We start from the raw sequence: 17,719 nt of genomic DNA, 5'->3' as shown, positions 1-17,719 counted from the left end.
GATACAAACTTGTTTTCTCAAAGAAAAGGGCACCAGGGACTCAAAGACTCTAGCTAAGGGTGGGAGACAAGCCTGGAACCAACAGATACAGAGGAAGTGCCAGATGGTTAAAAACAAACAAATCAGGAAGTGGGAAGCTGTCTCTGACCCGGTCACCCTGGTTAGGGCGAAGCTGCTACTGAGGCTGCTCCTGCTTGTGCCCAGTGAGCCCAGCTCCAGACACTCTCTTCTCCCGCATTCCTTGGGATTCAGTCCACCTGGCCTGCAGGGTAAATGAAGTGTGGTGAGAAGGGAGAGGAAGGATCTGCCTTTTGCCTTGGAGATCACTGCCTCGTATTGCCCTCTTGCTGAAACTATACACTATAATCATAATAAAATGGAATCATCAGAAAAGATGATAGACATTGGGCATCCCAAAATGACCTAGATGACCTGGATTGCAGTGTACATATAAAATATACCACAAGAGAAAATCTAGGGAAGCACACTAGAATGTAAATTTTATTTATTCTATAAATTATATATACACATATAAAATGTTTCTATTAAGAGTATTAATGCAAATAGCAAGAACAGCAATAGTATCACATAGGAAAAAACAAAAGCCATCAATAGATGCATAGATAAGTAAATAATTAGAATATTCTTCACCACTAAATACTTTTTAAAAAAACTTAGGGATGGTAAAAAAGTACTCAATTTATAAATATTCAGTGAGAAAAATAAGATTCTAAATTGTACAGTATAGTGTTAATTTTGTAACAAATCTTTATGGAAAATAAACAAAAAGAAAATATAACAAAATGTTGATAATGGGTGTGTGTGCAAAGGGGAGATGACAGGTAATTTTAATTTAAAAAATTCTGTAGTCTCCAAAACTTTATATTTTTGTAAAATATAAATGTAAAAATTATAAAATGGGCATATACTGCTTTTATACTGAGAAGAAAAGATAAACTTTGAAGAGTATTTAGAATACCACGTGTCTGATTAAAATGTCAAATATGTATACAGATGGATATATATGAGGATTCCTTAGTCATTTTTTTCTTGACATCTCTGAAGATATGCAAAATTTGGAAAAATAGCAACCAACAATCACTAAATCTCTCAGGACAATAGAATAATCACATGCAGAATCATACTGTATATAAAACTTATCTTTGACAGTCCATAGCTTATCTCTAAACAACATATGGCCTTTTTCTATTTTATTCCTCTAGCTCAGGGAAGCAGAAATTCAATTACAGTGAGGGCACTTAATTTTATTTCTAATTATAGTTAATAGAAAAACCTATTGCCAAATGTTTTAATGATGACACTTGTAAATTTTATAGCCTGCCACTTCTCAATTAAAAGTGTTTGCAATAACTTCTAAGGACAAGCTTGTAAGAGTGCATTACTTGTGTGTATAATACTTATCAAATCATCTGTGACTAATAAAACTTGAGAAAAGGGGAGGAAAATGTATTCATTTGTTCAATAACATGCTTGTCTTACACTTGCCAAACTCCTCTTAGGCAATACTCTGTATGCTCAGAGGGCCATGTGTTTAACTGTAAAAATCTGTCAGTGTCATACGATTCAAAAGACATCAATCATTTCTGTCAACAAGGAAAGAATGAAGGCTGAGTGACTCTTCTATCATTAGGAAAAGATGTGCTCAAGAGGCAAGAACGTAGTCCAGGGAGAGCTAAGCAACTATAGGTTACAGGAAAAACAGAGTTCCAGACAATAATTTCACTTCTCCTCCCCTACTTTGGACCGGAATATTACATTTTTCACTTCATGTGGTTCCATGTGTGCAGTAAGACATTATGTAACTCAGTCTCAGCCTTGCAATATCCACTACGTACTTTAAAGAGGCCATCGTTATTAACAGTCTGGGGTCCATGAAGACGATAGTTTCCCTTGGCTTTGGCAGAAGGCAGCAATTGTGTAATGAGGATGCTGCCGCTGCTGCTGCTAAGTCGCTTCAGTCGTGTCCGACTCTGTGCGACCCCTGAGACGGCAGCCCACCAGGCTCCCCCGTCCCTGGGATTCTCCAGGCAAGAATACTGGAGTGGGTTGCCATTTCCTTCTCCAATGCATGAAAGTGAAAAGTGAAAGTGAAGTCGCTCAGTGGTGTCTGACTCTTAGCGACCCCATGGACTGCAGCCTACCAGGCTCTTCCATCCATAGGATTTTCCAGGCAAGAGCACTGGAGTGGGGTGCCATTGCCTTAGGGTGGCCTATACTCAAAGCTATATTCCCAAATGACTGCTAGTCAAGTCACATGACAACTGGTTCTTTTTTTTTTTTTTTTTTCCTTAAGACTTTATTCTAAGTGGATATCAAAACACAGTTTTGGACAGTTTCATGGGAGATGGTGAAGGACAGGGAAGCCTGGCATGCTGCAGTCCAGGGGGTCGCAAAGGGTCAGACATGACTAGCAACTGAACAAAAATTGGTGGAATGGAATTTTCCATGCTTTACTCTTGATTTATTATTCTATACAAAGATTTCTGAAGTTTGAACTCCAAAGACATCAAGATACAAATTCCCTCTTCTGCGTTCTTGATTGGGTGACCTTAAGACTCTGGTTACTTCAGAGTCTTATTTTCCTTGCTTGATAACACATGAAGCCAGGGAGTTGGAAGAAGGCTTATAAATGACGTCAACAAAGATCCCAGTTCTTGTGTCACCTCTGACAAGTTGTTTCACTTTTTGGTTCCTGTTCCCTAGTTGTAAAATAGACCATTTGTGGCTACCAACTGCAGTAGACGAGATTAAGATTATGTAGGCAAAGCTTCTACAACCGTGCCTGCACACTTGGCGGCTCAAGAGTGCCCGATATAAGAATAATAATAATAGTAATAGCAGTAGTAGTAATGCTAGTGAACATGCCCTAGATTGATGCGGTTGCATTATGAAAATTTGGGAGAAAAGAGTCAGAAACACGGACCAGGAAAGAGGTTTAGAGGCCGGAGACCTCGTACCCAGCGGGGGCGTCCAGCCTGCGCGGAGACTTGCCTTGCCGGGCACCGCCTCGCCCCACCCCTGTTAGGCTAGCGCGAATCCTGGCGCGGAGTTCCGGGCGACGGCGCGGTCCCCACTCTGGCCCTGCCTCTTCCCTGCTCCCCTGCCTCCAGTGGTGCCAGCTGCGCCGGAGCCCCGAGAATCCGCCGCCACCGCGCAGGTTCCTGAGGCCGCCCTCACGCCACAGGTAGGAGCCGCACGGCCGCCGCCGGGGGCGCGCACAGCTCCAGCGGAGCGGGTTTCCGCCGCGCTCGCTTTCCGTCCCTCCTCCCGACGGCCCGCGGCAGCGGGCCGTTCCCCGCCCAACTTGGAGGCAGCCTTGGCAGCGGCGTCGGCGGCGGGCACCAGCTCCCTGAGGGATCGCGGGACCGGCCTCCCTGGCAGCATTCGGGGGCCTCCAGTGCATGCCTTCGGCCCAGACTCCTGCAGAGTCGACGCAGTCAACTTGGGCGCGCACTTTTGCCGGGGCAGGTGGCTCTGGACTGCAGAGCCGCGCTGGCTCCAGGCCGAAGTTGAGGGCGTCTTCTGCAGGTGTATCCATCTAGCTCGCCGCGGAGGCCCCAGTACAAGTGTGTCTGGTGACTCTAGGTCATCTCGCGCCCCTGGGGTTCTCGTGTGCTGTGGGATGACCGAGATGGCGCTGGCGGTGGGACCAGTATCCCAAACCAACCAGGAAGTGCTGTGTTCCGAGGCTGAGCGCCCAGCCCGCCAGATGCACCGTCCTGGGCGTGTGGCCACAAAGCTACCAGCTGTGGCGCCCACGAAGTGATGACGCCGGGGCGGGGCAGGGATAAGGGCCCAAGGACCTGGGTGTGTATAAAGGGGCTCCAGCTTCAGGTATGTGGGACTTAGGTCTCAGATCCAAGAAAGTGGAGCTTCAAGCTTAGGATAGAATTGTGTGAGGCCCTTCAGAACTTGTAGAGTCAGTCCAGAACTATCACCACGCCTGTATTTTATCTTTACTGTCTTTGTAAAGTACTAAAGGCAAGTAGATTCTTAAGGACCACAAACGTTTCTGCGTTTCATTATCCCTAAGTTTTTCCCCGAAATGAGGAGTTCCCTTACTTTACTTGCCAGGCCTACCGGTTACAGTTTAGACCGCCCTTTGAGTGCTTTCTCAGGGCTTCGGGGAGGCCAGGTATCCCCAGACCTCTGAGCTCTGTTAAATGGCTAACTAAAGGTGGCGCAATGAAAGTGTAAAGAATGAAAATTAATCTATAGCTTGAACTATTAACAGACTCCACAATTACACACTGCCTCTTTGAATAAGATTTTCTTTCAGTATTAAATGTTTTATGATAACGTACATGTGAATAGGGCACAGTCTTTTAGCTTGAATTTGGACACAGCCTTTAAATGTTGTTTTAGGATCTTTTCACTAATTGTCTGAGCTCCCTGCTTGTCTTCTCAGGATCTAGTATAACTCACAATCCATATGAAAAGTGTGAGTAGTTAGGGCTTTGAGAAAGGTGTGTCTTTAACATGTTTGTACCTGATGTTAGAGTATTTGGGAACCACGGCTAGAAGTGCTGTATTTAGGCTTGTTGATTCCCTTACAACCAGGCAGTGGGGGACCCTGCTCCTTGGAAGCTGTCTGATTACTAAATGTGCATTTCTTAATTAAAAATGATTTGTTATAAAATTCATTTACCTTTAACTCTTATAGGGTTTTCCATGTTATTTTATTTTTATTGTGTTTGATACACATAACATAAAATTTTTCATTTAAACCATTTTTTAGTATGTAATTCAGTGGCATTAAGTACTTTCATATTATTGTGCTCCCATCACAACTATCCCTCCACAAAAGTCTTTTATTTTTTTAGAGTTTTAATAACATTTCAATGATAATGACTACAATACAAGCTTTAGTTTTCTCACTAAGCGAAGTTTGAGCTCCTTCTCATATTTTTAGAGAAATTCACTTTTAAAGAAGAAAGTTGAAAAAGTATAACCAGACTGTGTTTAGTAAATTTTATCCCCATCAGGAAAGGCCTAATACTTTACTCTGTGAGGATAAACTCCTGTGCTAAGTTGCTTCAGTCGTGTCCAACTCTTTGCAACCCTATGGGCTATAGCCCGTCAGGCTCCTCTGTCCATGGGATTCTCCAGGCAAGAATACTTGAGTGGGTTGCCCGGCCCTCCTCCAGGGGATCTTCCTGACCCAGGGATTGAACCTCATCTCTTAAGTCTCTTGCATTGGCAGGTGGGTTTTTTACCACCTGGGAAACCCAGAGGATAAGCTTGCTGCTGCTGCTGCTGCTGCTAAGTCGCTTCAGTCGTGTCCAACTCTGCAACCCCATAGACAGCAGCCCACCAGGCTCCCCCGTCCCTGGGATTCTCCAGGCAAGAACACTGGAGTGGGTTGCCATTTCCTTCTCCAATGCATGAAAGTGAAAAGTGAAAGTGAAGTCTCTCAGTCGTGTCCAACTCTTCGCGACCCCATGGACTGCAGCCCACCAGGGAGTTTTTCTGTTTGTTTGTTTTTTGGTCTGTGCCGGTGGCTTGCGGAGTATTAGTTCCCAGAGAAGGGATTGAACCCATCTCCTGAGCAGTGAGAGTGCGGAGTCCTAACCATTGGATGGCCAGGGAATTCCCTAGAGTTGTTGGTAGTTTCCTCTCCTTAATCTCTAACAGAAAGATGAAATTCCTTTGTCTCCTTAGCAGCTCTGTAGCATGTTTCCAAATTATGCTTGAGCTCAGGTTGTGCACCCTTTAACTAAAAGGAGTTTTGATTGAGCTAGCTCCTAGGTGTAGCAGTTTCCTTTCCACTGTTTAGTAAACATTGATGGACCCAGAGGACCCAGTACATAAGACATGACCCTTTAAACTCTTAGTTTGAGTCACTGTGTGCATAAGAGAGCTGTAGCTGTCAGGACCTGGTTTTATGTTTTAAATTCTTTAAGTCATAGCACCACAAAATAAAATGTATTCTCCCTCCAGGGTGTGGATAAATGTTTTTGCAGGGTTAAAATGAGAAACTCATACCCTAAATTTCTCATAAGCCTGTGACATTTCTGATTAGAAAAGGGATGGTACAAATCCTGTCTCATGCTGTAGTGGAAATGCCTTCCAATGTGTTTCCCTAAATTCACAGGCCAGTGTAAAATCTGTATCCCAGATGTTTTAATGCTGGGTTTTTTAATGAAAGTATATAGTAGGTGTTTCATAGTGTCATAGCTGATTTTTTTTCCTTTGTGTTGAGAAACTTGCTTAACTTTTTAATTTATTGAACAAACATTCTGTGACAGAATACAAAATGATTTGTGTATTCAATCAACACTTAAAGGTACTTTCTGTGCACCAGACACTATTCTAAGCATTTTACACACATGAGCACATTTTATTCTCAAAACAACCCCGTGAAGTAGGTATGTAATAGTCCTACCAGCCCCTTTTATAGATGAGTCATTGGAGGTACAGCAAGCTAGCCTATGGCAGAGCTGGGATTCCATTGCGGGCATCTTGAACCCAGGGTTTTGGCACTGCTGTCTCATCAGAAAAATATAGCCAGAAATTGCACCCTCCTGACAATTTTTTTTGTATTGTTATATTGCTATCTTGTCCTTATCCTTAGGAATAAATAACTTGACATAATTGCAATCGAAGTGCAGCTCAGACAACCAATTCAACTCCTCTATTTTTCAGCTGGAGAAGGAAATGGCAACCCTCTCCAGTATTCTTGCCTGGGAAATCCCATGGACAGAGGAGCCTGGTGGGCTACAGTCCATGGGGTCGCAAAGAGTGGGACATGACTGAGCAACTTTCACACACGCGCTCGCACACACACACACACACACACACATGCACACACTTTTCACTAGCGGAAATTAAAGTGGAGTGTGGTTTTGTCAGGCTCTGTGAGCACTGAGACAGGGTCCTAGAGACTCTCTGCTGGTCTCCTTGCCTCTTGGTTATGAGGAGTTTTGGACAGGGATCCTGAAAGGGTCTCTGGAGGCCAGGATATGTGTATGGGGAGGCAGTATTTGCCTATCAGAGAGGAAACACTTCTGTATTTTAATAATCGTTATGACCATCCCAGAGCTAATCTGCCAAATGAAGGCCTGGGTTTTATCCCAGGTGGACAGAACAGAAGTTTGTGGCTGACCATAAGCCATGGAAAGTCTTGCTGCTTAGGGCCCCAGAACCCCAATTCCTTCCCCAGCCTGTGACCTCAGGCTCCCCTCTGGATGAGAGGAATATTTTATTCTGTACTCAATCATTTTTTTGCACTTTTTGGATCTGGAGTTGGGAACCTTTTGAAAGCCTCTGACGCACAAAAGAAAATCAGCCAAGAGCAACAGGGAAATAAAAATAACTCTGTCTGGTCGGCTCTTTTGTTGAGAGAGGGAGAGACTTCTAAGGGCATAAATTGACAAACTTTACATTAAGGACAGGAAAATCAAAGTTCAGTATTCAACAGTGATTTTTTTTTTCCAAAGTAGGCTCTTGCAGACAGAAAGTGAATTTGGATGAAGGAGAATAAGGAATAAATATGGGAAAAGGAAGGTGGTGGAGTGGGAGGGAGAAGCCAGTGCAGAGAGGAACCAGCACAGGGGAAGACAGGGTGCTGAAAGTTTGGTCAGTTCTTTACACAAGCTTGAGGTTCCGTGTGATTCTGCATAACAATCCCTTTGAAATGTCAAGTGTAGATGAAAATGATCTTTTCTTTGGTTTATCTTAAAGTGATTATTTATTTATTATTTTTCTATTGAGTTAACATTGATTTATAACATTATGTAAGTTTCATGTGTACAGCATTCCATTTCTACTTCTGGATACACTGTGCTGTGCTCTGCTGTGCTAAATCCCTTCAGTCATGTCTGACTCTTTGTGACCCTATGGCCTATAGCCTGCCAGGTTCCTCTGTCCATGGGATTCTCCAGGCAATAGTACTGGAGTGGGTTGTCATGCACTCCTTCAGGGGATCTTCCCAACCCAGGGATCCAACCCACATTTTTTACGTCTCAGGTTCTTTACTGCTAGTGCCACCTGGGAAGCCCCTGTATACGCTACAGCCACCAAAATTTTTAGTTACATCTCCATATATTTGATCCCCTTCTTCCATTTCACCCTCCCACCATCCCTCCCGCCCCCCAGCCCTTTCACTCTAGCAACTCATACTTTGTTCTCTGTATCTATGTGTTTGGTTTGTTTAATTTTTTTTTTTTTTTTGCTTTTTAGTTTGTGTTTTATATTTCACAAATGAGTGAAATCATATAGTATTTGTTTTCACTTAACATAATTTCCTCAAGGTCCAGTTATACGTTCAAAAGGCAGGATTTCATCTTTTTCTTGGCTGAGCAATATTCCATTGTAATTATCACATCTTTTTTTTTTTGAACAGTCATTTATTTTACAAAGTTGTTTAAATCCACTCTTTAGCAACATTTAAAAGGCATATTTAAAAATGTGTTTTCCAACTTATTAGTGGTCACTAAAGTTAAAGTCACCAGACATTCTCATGGAGTTTCAGTTTTCCTGGGCCTCCACAAGACTTCTCCATTTGGATCAGTAACATTGTAGCATGAGAGGTTAAACTGTCCACCAGTTAATATTCATGTATAGGAATGCCATGCACCTTTACATTGTCTTCCCACACATGACCTCATTTGCAAGCCAAACAACATTATTGATACTCACATTTACAGATTAGAATGCTAGGCCTCATGTTCATGCATCTAATAATTAATTTCTAATTTGAGGATACTGCATCTTCTTTATCCATTCATTCATTCATGGGCACTTAGGTTGTCTCCATATCCATTATAAAGAATGCTGTAATGAACATAGAGGTGCATATATCTTTTTTAATTAGTATTTTTTATTATTTGGCTAACTATGCAGAAATAGGATAGCTGGATCATACAGTAGTTCTAGAATTAATTTTTTGAGGGATCTCCACACTGTTCCCCAAAATGGCTGCCGCAATTTACAGTCCCATCAACAGTGTATGAAGCTTCCCCTTTCTCCACTTCCTTGCCAGCTTGTTATTTCTTGCCTTTTTGATCATAGCCTTCTAACAGGCATGTGGTGACACCTCACTGTGGTTTTGATTTGGATTTCCATAATAATTAGTGATGTTGAACATTTCTTCGTGTGCCCATTAGCCATCTGTATGTCTTCTTGGAAAAATGTTTATTCATCTCCTCTGCCCATTTTTAAATTGGGTTGTTTGTTTTTTTGTTGTTGAGTTATATGAGTTCTTTTTATATTTTAGATGTCAACCCTTTATTGAATATATGGTTTGTAAATATCTTCTCCCATTTGGTAGGTTGTCTTTTCATTTTGTTGATAATTTCCTTGGCTGTTCAGAAACTTTTTAGTTTGATTTAGTCCCACTTGTTCATTTTTACTTTTGCTTCCCTTGCCTGAGGAGACAAATCCAGAAAGATATCGCTAAGACCACTGTCAAAGTGCATACTGCCTATGTTTTCTTCTAGGAGTTTTATGGTTTCACGTCTTACATTCGAGTCTTTATCTTGAAGTGATCTTATTGTTTCTTAAAACCATTACTAATCAACAAAGCATGTGGACAAAGAGATACCAGGTAACTCTTAACCCCAGCTTGGGGTCTTCATACTAACCTAGTCTATTTTTGTGTACACTCTTTTTTATGAATGGATATTACATATAGCATGATATTAGAATCACTGGGTTTTCAATTATTTTATCGCTTGTCTTCCCCATGAGAGGCCACTGACTGTGTTTTTTTCACTTTTGCATCTCCACTGCTCATTGTAGTGTACAATTAGATGTGAGCTGAATCGGTGTGATTCATTTTATTCAAAATATGTAAATATTTCCAGAAAAGATTATTATAATGAATGTTTTACTTATTTATTTGTTCTGCTGTGCCATTTAACTACTTTCAGAAATAAACTTGTAGAAGCACAGTGGACAGTCTGTGGCATTTTGAATTTGCAGCCAGTTTACTCATTTCATTGGTCTTTTCCTGCAGTATTTTCTACCTGAATTCTGATGAAAGAGTCCTTTGAAATAAGGAGATTGGGGAGGTAGCAGAGGATTGAGGTGTGGGTTCCAAAATCATATTATCTTAAGGAAAAAAAGAATCACCTGATAGAATTTTGTAGATGCTAAATATTTCGAAGCTAGGAACATGGAGCAAAGATTTTTTACCCTAACCCCAGTCCCAGCCCCAATCTGCCACTGTCTTGTCTGGAAATGTAGGGTGATGGGGCAGTGATGAATCAAAACAGGTCTTGTAAAGCAAGTAAGGTAAATAACAGTAAGGCACAGTTGAGCCCCACAAGTTCCTCACCAGGAGTAATGGCCAGAGTCCTTGCCCTAGGAGCCTGAGAGCTAGGATTCAGATCTTGAGGATTCGAGCATCATGTGGCCTGAGACAAGTAACTGAAAAGTCCCCTATACCTCGGTTTCCCTATCTGTAGAATGGGGATAAAAAATAATACCTATCTCATAGGATTATTGTGGGGACTGGAGGAAACAATGCCTGTAAAGCATTTAGCCTAGAGCCTGGGATTTCCTGGTGCCTCGGTGGTAAAGAATCTGCCTGCCAGTGCAGAAATACAGGTTCAGTCCCTGGGTTGGGAAGGTCCCCTGGAGAAGGAAATGGCAACTCACTCCAGTATTCTTACCTGGAGCATCCCAGGGACAGAAGAGCCTGGTGGTCTATAGTCCATGGGATTGTAAAAGGGTTGGACCCAGCTTAGCAACTAAATAACAACTGGAACATAGAAATGACACAATAAATGTTAGTTCCCCTCTTTCAAAAAGCTCTCCCCACTCCATCCCAGAGCTAGCAGGAGTGACACCCCTAAATAGCCAAGCAAATCACTGTGGGAGGAGACATGGAGGTGGGGCCTTATGGGAATATGGATGAGGGAGAAATTAATTTTTCCTGAGAGGAATTCTTGAATAAGTATGGCATTCCATGAGACCCCAGTGATGAGAAGCAATAGGAAAGCTTCAGGCAACAGAGCTACTTACAACTAGGGATAATGAGCTATATGCCTTTGATAATCATACTTTTTCGGTATATGTTTTGACATTAGGTAGAAATTTTGATTTTTTCTTAATTTACAAACATAGGATGGCATTTGGGCTTTGCAGGTAGTGAAGTGGCTTCCCTGGTGGCTCAGCAGGTAAAGAATCTGCCTGCAATGCAGGAGACCAATGGCACAGTGGTGAAGAATCTGCCTGCCAAAAGCAGGAGATGCAAGAGACATCTCTGAATCCCTGAGTGGGGAAGATCCCCTGGAGAAGGAAATAGCAACCCACTCCAGTATTCTTGCTGGAAAATCCCATGGATAGAGGAGCCTGCTGGGCTACAGTCCATGGGGTCACAAAGAATCAGACACCTGTCTGCATGCACACACAGGGTGGCATTTATTTATAGTAGGAGAAGCATGATTTGCCTCTCTTTTCCAACGAGTGTATGTATGGAGGTATATTTTTAAAGTATATTTAGAATTAACAGTAGGGTGCACTCTCAAGGGAAGAGTGAACTAGTCCGTGCTGTGCTGGAATAACATGCCTCCCATCACGTTCCTTGCCTTCACGTTAAATGGCAGGAGGGCGTCACAGGCTTCGCCAGCTTTCTAGGGGTGTGAGTAACACATATCTGCATGAATCATGGATATAAGTGTAGACTGTGTGTCAGTAACCTACACCAGCCGTTTTCACACTTGAAGGAAAAAACTGTTGTTACTGTCTCCCGCCCTGCCCCTAAGAACCACTTTTCTGAATGAACTCTTCTGTGAAATCCCAGTATGTAGAACACCCTAAGCACAGCCATTCCTGAGGATTCCTAGATGGGGCCAATGAACCAGCTGTGTCCCCCCGTCTCCCTCCCTGCCCACATCCTGGCAAAGGCAGCTGCCCCTTAGCAGCTGGAACCGTGGGGCTCCTCGGAGCAGATGTGAAAGCATTGCTGTACATCTGCTGGAGGGAAGAGAAGACGAAGGCCTGAAGAGGGGAAGGGGAAGAAAGGCAATGGACTGGTTTTCGTTTTTTTTTCAGAAGCTTTTGCCAGTGATGCGCTGGAACTGACATGCTGAGAGCTGGTTTTAAACTTTCAGGAATTTCATGAGCCAGTTGTTAAACATGCCATTATGAAACAACAGATTGCCTAAGTTTGGGTTTTAAACTTACATTAAATGCATTATATTGAAAACAAAAGTAGTGTCTGGAGTTTGGAGATGTGGTTGGAGGTAAAGGAGTACCCCAAGTTATGCAATGTTCTTAACTATCTTCTCCTATTAGCTAGTATAATTGTGGTTTCATACTTTTTTTTTTATCTCAGCTGCATCCACTTTATATTTTTTCTTCCCAACTTGTATAAGATTTCTTTCTTTCTTTTTTTTTTTTTTTTGTTGTTTAATTGCATTAAATATGACATCTATCATGGTGTTGAATACAGTCGGGAAGGTCCCTGGAGGAGGGCATGGCAACCCACTCCAGTATTCTTGTCTTGAGAATCCCATGGACACAGGAGCCTGGCAGGCTACAGTCTATGGGGTTGCAAAGAGTTGAACTCAACTGAAATGACATAGCACGCATGCATGCGTGATCAGTAATAGCAGACAATCTTTTTTCCTATTCCTAGGAGAAAACTTTCAACTTCTCCTTAAATGATATTTGCTATACATTTTTAAGTTAATCTTTATTTGACTATAAGATTTTACTTCCCTTTTTCTTTTCTATGAATTTTATAAATTATGAGTGGACATATAGTTAAACCAAGTCCGTTTTCCCTTAACTGCATTCACTTTAATCCTTGATTCTATTTGTCTGTAGAAATAGGATTCTTCAGACTCAGCTTTCTCCTTCAGGGCAAGCTTGCCCTCTCCTCACTCCCAGTCAGTCATTCTAAGGTCTGGCTAAACAAAATCACCTGGGAGCTTGATTAAATTCAGAGGCCCAGGTTCTGTCATGTACCTACTAAATTGGGTTTCTTGTGGGGAGGGGCAACTCGGTGCAGTGTAGTGTGAGTTCCTTTGGGATTCTGATGATCCTCCCATGTATCTGCTTGGCCCCTGTGGGCACTTGCTGCCCAGCCCTGGGGCCTCCATGTGCCCGGCGTAGTGTCAAGTCATTTGGGCTACTGGACCCGGGCCACATTGCCCGAGAGTCTCGACTTTTATGTTTGGCCTCAAATTCTCTTCCTGTGAGACAACTTTCAGAGTCTGCCTCTTGGCCCCATGAACCTGTTTCTCAGATAAGGGCCTGACTCCCTGAGCTCAGATCTGTTGAAGCCTAGATTCTCACCTAAGGATACACCTCTGCATGGTACTTGGAGACTAGCAGGGAAGTCAACTGTGCTAGGTTTGTTCCCACGTTAGCCTCAGTTTTCATCTTTCTGAACTACAGTTGCCCATCTCTGGGGATGGTCGGCGGGGGGGGGTTCTATTTCTGGAGCATACCAACCTGGTTCCACTTCAGGGCTTTGCATTGTGCCATTCCCTCTGCCAGAAACAGCCTTCTCCCGAGTCTTTGCGTGGCGTGCATCTTTTTGACATTTGGGTCAATGACGAAAGGTTCAAATATCACCTCTCTGAAAAGTCTTTCCCTGACCATCAAACCTGCCTCCCTGCCCAGTCTGCATTACCTTGCTCATAGCCTCATTGTCCTAGCTATTCCTGTGGGTGGTTTTCACCCCGGCACTGATCACTAAGAGTTTTTCTTCACGTCTTAAATACTGAGTTTTCTACATACGAACATAAGCTCCATGAGAGCTGGCATTTGCCTGGCATGTAGTAGATGCTCACTAATTGTAAAATGAATGCCTCTCTGAACTACTGTGTGAGTACGTGATGTTAGTGTGAACCCTGAGTTCCCGGGTGATTTATCGGTTCTTGTTATCACTCTTTCCTGATTCCACAGATGTTACCTTTAGGACAGTGATGCATTGCTGAGATATTACTGCCATTTGGAACAAGGGCCACTCCCAACCAATGGGAAATAAAATCTGTAGCCCTGTATATGAATGTTTCCTTTCATATGCAGAGAGCGTGTAAGGGTTGATTGAGTTGTAGCTGTTTGTCCTGTGGGTGATTAATCTGTGATAAAATGGATCAATTAAACATGAAAGTAGTGTAAAATAAACCTGATAGATTTGGGGAAATTCCTGTTTTCCTCCCTCTTTGAGTTCTGTTGGGGTGGTGTTGGGTGGGGTGATGGGGTAAGAGGGCTATACATCACTCTGTAAGACTCAGGAGTCCAGAAGGGCATATTGGAGAGGTTTGTCCTATCTGACGTCACAGGGAACAGACCTGACTAATGAGGAAGTAAGTTTTACAGATCTGTGGCCAAGGAAGGCCAGTAGGCCTGGTGGTGAAAGCCATCACCTTGTGTTTGCTGCTCACACTGGTGCTGTAAGTTCGTCAGTGGTCTTTTGATGCCAACAGAGTGCTCCGCATGTGCTTGTGCAGCGAAGATGTGGTTCCGCCCGCACAGAGCTTGTGGTCTAATACAGTCAGTTAAAGGCTGGACTGAGTCGTGCAGCACAGTGCTGCTAGGCTGCCTAAGTGGGCTGGTATTTTGTTATGATAATACATCCCAGTTTTTCATGATAGTGATTTCAGTCTGCTCTAGGATTGGAGCAGCAGCTAGGGTAAAAGATGAAGAGAGCAAAGCTCTGAACTTCTCTACACTTCGCTTTCCATAAAAGTATCTCATTTGAAAAAAGCATGATTTTGTATACTTATTTTTTAAAAAGTAAACTTTGTGTTTCAGATTCATAGAAAAGTTTCGAGGATGGTGAAGTGAAAAAGTGAAAGTGTTGGTTGCTCAGCGTTTGACTCTTTGTGAGCCTATGACTGTATCTCACCAGGCTCTTCTGTCCATGGAATTCTCCAGGCAAGAATACTGGAGTGGGTTTCCATTCCCTTCTTCAGGAGATCTTTCTGACCCAAGGATTGAACCCAGGTCTCCTATTTTGCAGGAAGATTCTTAACCATCTGAGCCAGATGGTTAATTAGGGAAGCCCAAGAATACTGGAGTGGCTAGCCATTTTGAGGATGGTATACATGGGTAAACTATGGTTTCCTTTCTTATTAAATCTTATATTGGGGTGGCACTTTTGCAATAATTAATGAATCAATACTAATGTATTGTTATTAAAATCCATACTTTATTCAGATTTCCCCAGTTTTCTCTAATGTCCTTTTTCTATTCCGGGATCCCATCCAGGATACCATGTTACATTTAGTTGTCATGTCTCCTTAGGTTCTTCTGGGCTATGATATTTACTCAGATTTTCCATGTTTTGATAACCTTGATGTTTAAAGGGTTACTGGTTAGGTATCCCATACGTGTCTTGCAGTGGTTGTTTAGTCGCTAACTCGGGTGTAACGCTTTTGTGACCCCATGGATTGTAGCCTCCTCTGTAGCCTGCCAGGCTCCTCTGTCCATGGGATCTCCCCAGCAAGAATACTGGAGTGGGTCACCGTTTCGTTTTCCAGGGGATCTTCCCAACCTAGGGGTTGAATCTGGGTCTCCTGCCTTGCAGGCAGATTCTTCACTGCTGAGCCTCCAGGGAAGTCCAAAGGTTTCTTGTCGACTGTCCCTCAATTAGAATGTTTATGATGTTTTTCTCATGATCACATTGGAGAGGAAGACCACAAAAGTGGTCTCATTACATCGCGTCAAGAATACACACCGTCATCATGACTTACTGCTACTGGTGTTCACTTTAATCACCTTGCAAGGCAGTGTTTGCAAGGTTTCTTCACTATGGAGTTGCTCCCCCATTCCTACCCAATACTGTACTCTTTGGAAGGAAGTCACTCTGCACAGCCCATACTATTGAGATAGGGAGTTATGTTCCACCTCTTAGAGGAGGGACAAGTAGCTGCATAAATGATTTTAAATTCTTCTGTATGGAAGATGTGTCTTTTCATCCCCACCTATTTATTTATTCAGTTATTTATTTATCTCAGTGTGGACTCATGGTATTTGTTTAAAACTGTGGATTATAACCCCATACCATGTTATTTACTTATATTTGGCTTTTTAAAGATTTTATTCAAACAAAAACATTCTACTGTTTTAAAATGTTAGAAAACTATTGTTCATATATATAGTTTTATATATATATATAATGTTATATATAAAATTATATATATATATTTATCTCTCCTCTTTTTCCTTTAAATACCCTATTTATGCATTTATTATTTGGAGCAATAAAAGGCAAATTACCAGTTAGGATTTTATCATGGTTTTTTTTTTCATTATTTTTTGCAGGAGTGAAATTAAGATATAAATATTTATGTGTTTGGGGGGATGGTAGAGGTCAAAGGCATTTCTTTCCCCCATTGTATACTGAGTTTGCATTCACTACTTTCAATTATTGCTGAAATAAATGTCCATCATTTATATGGACATTTATAGTCAGCTCTCTTCCTAAAACTCCTTAGGAAGTATAGGAATTTAGGAACAATTTTTGTCTTTTTTAATTTTCTTCAGATTTTTCTTAATTAAATGCTGCTGCTGCTACTGCTGCTAAGTCGATTCAGTCGTGTCCAACTCTGTGTGACCCCAGAGACAGCAGCCCACCAGGCTCCCCTGTCCCTGGGATTCTCCAGGCAAGAACACTGGGGTGGGTTGCCATTTCCTTCTTCAATGCATGAAAGTGAAAAGTGAAAGTGAAGTCGCTCAGTCGTGTCTGACTCCTAGCGACGCCATGGACTGCAGCCTACCAGGCTCCTCCGTCCATGGGATTTTCCAGGCAAGAGTACTGGAGTGGGGTGCCATTGCCTTCTCCAATTAAATGCTAGTCAATGCATTGTTCTCATTCAACGGTGAATTTGTTACAGAAATCCCCATGGCAGTCCTCACTGCTTTCTGTTTCCCACAACCAGTCTTCTATGTGTAGGTTTTTTCTCTACTAAACCACATGATTAAACTCTTGTTTTTGTTTTTCAGTAGCTCAGTCAAGTCTGACTTTTTGCAACCACATGGATTGAAGCACACCAGCTTCCCTGTACTTTACTATCTCCTGGAGTTTGCTAAAAGTCGCATCCTTTGAATCGGTGATGCCATCCAGCCATCTCATCCTCTGTTGTCCCTTTCTCCTCCTGCCTTCAATCTTTTTCAGCATCAGGGTCTTTTCCACCTCTTTGCATAAGGTGGCCAAAGTATTGGAGCTTCAGCTTCAGCATCAATCCTTTCAGTGAATATTCAGGGTCCATTTCCTAATTTAGAATTGCCTGATTTGATCTCCTTGCAGTCCACTGGACTCTCAAAGAGTCTTCTCCAACACCATAGTTCGAAAGCATCAATTCTTCAGCACTTAACCTGCTTTATAGTCCAATTCTCACATCCAAACATGACTACTGGAAAAAACATAGCTTTGACTATACAGACCTTTGTTGGCAAAGTAACGTCTCTACTTTTTAATATGCTGTCTAGGCTTGTCATAGCTTTTCTTCCAAGGAACAAGCGTCTTTTAATTTCATGACTGCGGTCATCATCTGTAGTGATTTTGTAGTGCAAGAAAATAAAGTGTGTCGCTGTTTCCATTGTTTCCCCATCTGTTGGCCATGAAGTGATGGGACCGGATGCCATGATCTTAGTATGTAAATATAAATATCATTTATATATAAATTTCACCTCTTTTTAAAGCACCTAAAAGTCTAACATATAGCAGATCCCAACATGTTTATTGGACTGGCTTGAAATAGAGGGAATAATCCTAAAACTATTTCATTCCCTT

The 17,719-nt window shown here is 42.3% G+C and overlaps 1 protein-coding gene across 7 annotated transcripts in view; it reads left to right on the top strand.

The window, feature by feature from the left end:
- The first annotated feature begins 3,071 nt into the window (after window positions 1-3,071).
- The window catches only part of PLD1 (phospholipase D1), a 273,635-nt gene continuing 258,987 nt past the window's right edge, over window positions 3,072-17,719 (top strand). For 6 of the 7 annotated variants that reach the window (XM_086394443.1, XM_086394387.1, XM_086394373.1 and 3 more), the window contains exon 1: window positions 3,072-3,205. The gene's annotated coding sequence lies outside the window, so the exon portion shown is untranslated. The remainder of the gene's footprint in view (window positions 3,206-17,719) is intronic. The other variant, XM_086394325.1, reaches the window with a different exon arrangement.

The sequence above is a fragment of the Bos grunniens genome, chromosome 1, assembly GCF_055505025.1.
Source record: "Bos grunniens cultivar Pamir isolate PY7600 chromosome 1, Bosgru_T2T1.0, whole genome shotgun sequence".
Classification (NCBI taxonomy): domain Eukaryota; kingdom Metazoa; phylum Chordata; class Mammalia; order Artiodactyla; family Bovidae; genus Bos; species Bos grunniens.
This window is presented reverse-complemented; position numbering and strand designations above follow the sequence as displayed.